Raw genomic sequence first — 4,411 nt, 5'->3', positions numbered from 1 at the left:
CTAATTAGTACAACCTTGCTGATCATAGCGGTACACAAGCACTCTTACCGCATTAAGGTATTCAACTTAAAAAAGTTCGCCTTTATAAACACACATTATGTACACACTATTATAGACACATTTAACTCTCTCTCTCTCTCTCTCTCTCTCTCTCTCTCTCTCTCTCCTCTCTAACCCAAAGCAAGCAGGATCTTCAAAGTACACAACATTTCAAAGACTGTGTCTGGATGCAAGCTGAATCCTGCGTTTGGCAAAGTCGAGGTAAAAGCACACTGAAATGGGATTAATTTGTTGTACGGCCAAAGGCACTTTTGGAAATGCGATGTTTGACCAGTTAGGGCGACAGCTTTAATAATATCTCTGTTTGAATGAATTTGAGATTTCCCAGAAATGCTGCTGGTCGGTTTGTGTGAGGTTTATGTGAATTTAGTCTTTATTCAAGCAGATAAATGTGGTTAAATCTAAAGGTTCAAGCAGTTATTGTTTGCATATATAAGTATTACTCTTACTATTACTTGCTAAGCTACAACCCTAATTGGTAAAGCAGGATGCAATAAGGCCAGGGGCTCCAACGGGGAAAATAGCTCAGTGAGGAAAGGAAACAAAAAAATAAAAAAATATTTTAAGAGCAACGATATTAAAATATATATTTCTTATATAAACCATACAAAACTTTAATAAAATAAGAGGAAGAGAAATAAGATAGAATAGTATGCCCGATTGTATCCTCAAACAAGAGAACTCTAACCCAAGACAGTGGAAGACCATGGTATAGAGGCTATGGCACTATTCTTGATTAGAGCACAATAGTTTAATTTTGAAGTGCCCTTCTCCTAGAAGAGCTGCTTACCATAGCTAAAGAGTCTCTTCTACTCTTACCAAGAGGAAAGTAGCCACAGAAAAATTAGTGCAGTAAGAAGAATTGTTTGGTAATCTGTGTCGTAAGGTGTGTGAGGACAGAAGAAGGTGTGTAAGGAATAGGCCAGACTATTCGGTGTATGTGTTAGGCAAAGGGAAAGTGAACCGTAACCAGAGAAAAGGATCCAATGTACTCATGTCTGACCAGTCAAAAGACCCCATACCTCTCTAGCGGTAGTATCTCAATGGGTGGCTGTTGCCCTGGCCAACCTACTACCTATCATTATGTTTAAGAGTTAGATATAGGTTTAAGTAATTATTTGTATAACTTAGCGTGACTGGAAAAAAGTGTGTATATACAGTATATATCTATTTCTATAGATATATATAGCCAGTCACTTACTCTATGATATGTAGAAGAAATTTCTAAATATGAAACCCGAAAAAAGGCATTTTTATTCACACGAATATTTACAAATTTGGTATTTCGATTTTGTTCTTATGAATTGATGGAAACAAAATAATAATAATAATAATAATAATAATAATAATAATAATAATATTAATAATAATAATAATAATAAATGATACAGATATTAATAATAATAATAATAAAAAAAATAATAATAATAATAATAATAATGATGATGAATATTATTATTATTATTATTATTATTATTATTATTATTATTATTATTATTATCATTTATATTATTAGTGTTGTTGTTGTTGTTTTTATTCTAATTGGGCTCATAAAACAAAGCCGAATAAAACAATATCACACGAAAAGTGAACCAAGCAATGTCAAACAACACTGGTGCATACAACAAACAATCCGAACAATAACGAATGCCAAAAAAAAAAAAAAAAATCATCGTTTTTAACCCTTGAATCTCTCTATAGCGTAGTGTTACGTGTTCGTTTTCGTTGTGGCTGTGACCACGGCACAGTAAAAAGAAATATAAAAATATCTTATGCCAAACAGCGGTAGAGAAAATTTAAATCGGACATAGGATAATTGTTGTTGTTCGTTCGTGTGTTCTTTTGTTCGATGCTTTTACGTTCGTTTGTTTTGGAGACCTCATTGGTAAAGGCGAAGTCAAAATGAAGGGTTTCGGACAAGGAATTGCAAGATTCGGTTTACAATACGTATGGTCTCTCTCTCTCTCTCTCTCTCTCTCCTCTCTCTCTCTCTCTCTCTCTCTCTCTCTCTCTCGTTGTGATAGAATGATAATAAACCTACAAATAAGTCGCATTAATCCGGTAGGAATGGATTTTCATTTTCAGTCGACAAAAGGATTCTATTTGTAATTAATATGGTATATCTTGTGTACATACTTGCATACACAAACAAACAAACAAAAACAAACAAACAAAAACAAAAACATACATACACACACACATATATATATATATATTTATATATATATATATATATATATATATATATATTATATATATATATATATATATATATATGTATATATATATATATTATATATATATATATATATATATATATATATATATGTAAACCGCATTGTCAGAGTTATAACTATTTGATCCCCCTGTCCCTCGGGTAGAGAGAAGAAATAGTCATACATGATGAGAGGGGTTGTAGTTAGAGAAAGAAGGGTTAGAAAGGGCATAATATTCATATATATACATATATATGTATGTATATATATATATATATATATATATATAGTTGGTCAGGTTGTGTAAGTGTACATATATAGGAATATGTGTAGATACTTTTTATGACAGTAGCAAAACTCAATATGATTGCTTTTATGTCTAAGCCAGTATGTTTTCTACATCAAGGTATTTGCACTAACTGTCGCTTCAACTATATACTGTACAACTCATTTCGAACCCTAGTTGTGATTCTGAACTGCAAATATACTTTTGAGAAACAAATTTTGTCTGTGTCCTCTTCACTTAATTGAAAAAATACCAGGCTTATTAAGAAATTCCTTTCCACATTTTTTTGTGATCAATGTATCCGAAGGGAACTTTAATTTTCAGTCTACCAGGGTTTTGAATATTGTTCTCCTGTCTGGCCTTCAGCTGCTTAATCTCATATTAATTTCTTTGAAAAAAATACTGCCTATTGAAATCCTAATTCCTGGTCTGGGTATTAACTTCTGGCACCGTTGTTCAGTTAGTTCTTTATACATTTTGCATAACCAAAAAATATTTCTTAGCTCCAGGAGTCAACTTCCGTACTGTAACTGATCAGTGGCTACTTTCCTTTTGGTAAGGGTAGAAGTGACCTTTAAGCTGTGGTAAGCAGCTCTTCTAAGAGAAAGGACACTCCAAAATCAAACAATTTTTCTCTGGTCTTGGGTAATGTCATAGCCTCTGTACCAGAGTCATCCACTGTCCTGGGTTAGAGTTTTCTTGCTTGAGGGTACACTCGGGCACACTCTTCTATTTTATATATCTTCTTACGGTTTTCTTAAGTTTTTATACTTGTATTTGAAAGATCTGTTTTAATGGCATTACTGTTATTAATATATTTAATTTCAGTTGTTCATTACTGCTCTTGTAGTTTATTTATTTTCTTATTTCCTTTCCTCGCTGGACTATTTTTCTCTGTTGGAGCCCTTGGGCATATAGCATCCTTATTTTCCAAATAGGGTTGTAGTTTAGAAAGTAATAATAATAATAATAATAATAATAATAATAATAATAATAATAATAATAATAATAATAATAATAATAATGAGGAATATGATATTGATAATAATGGTAATAATGATAATAATGATTATGATATTGATATTGATGAGGGATATTGAAAATGATGATATTGATGCTATTGATGATGATGCTGATGTTGGTGATGATGATATTGATGTTGATATTGATATTGATGATGATATTGATATTGGTAATGATAATATTGAAGAATTTATCTAACACCCAATATGTAAAGTATGGATGTCGAAGTGACCCATATTTTTTTCCCAGTAGTTAATCCTTTTTCAGGATAAGCTGCTTTATACTGAAAATACCATTGTAGTATTATATTTCACTTTTTCAATAATCACATACTAACAGTGATTTTTATTTCCATTTCAGGTAAGACACGTCAATTTCTGTTATAACTCGGTCCAAGTATCAATGTAAGTATATTCTAATGAAATTTTGGTTTCCTCTAAATTTTCATTTAAAAGGATAATTTTGTTTTATTATTATCATACATGACCTGTAGGGATGCCCCTCTGCATTTCTTTTTTATTTTATCACTGCCTACAGGTTGCCGCTCATGCATGCCCTCTGAGGTTTAACGATAGTTTCAGTAATTTTATGTTTTCTGTCGTTGATTTTAACATTTAACTTTTAAGGTAGGGTATTATAAAATTACGACTAAATATTTAGGCAGAAATATATATATATATATATATATATATACATATATATGTTTATATATTTATATGTTTATATATTTATATATTATATATTTATATGTTTATATATTTATATATATATATATATATATATATATATATATCCAGACACGCTGTTTACTATATAGGGGAGATCA

This window comes from Palaemon carinicauda, chromosome 25, assembly GCF_036898095.1.
Source record: "Palaemon carinicauda isolate YSFRI2023 chromosome 25, ASM3689809v2, whole genome shotgun sequence".
Lineage (NCBI taxonomy): Eukaryota > Metazoa > Arthropoda > Malacostraca > Decapoda > Palaemonidae > Palaemon > Palaemon carinicauda.
This window is presented reverse-complemented; position numbering follows the sequence as displayed.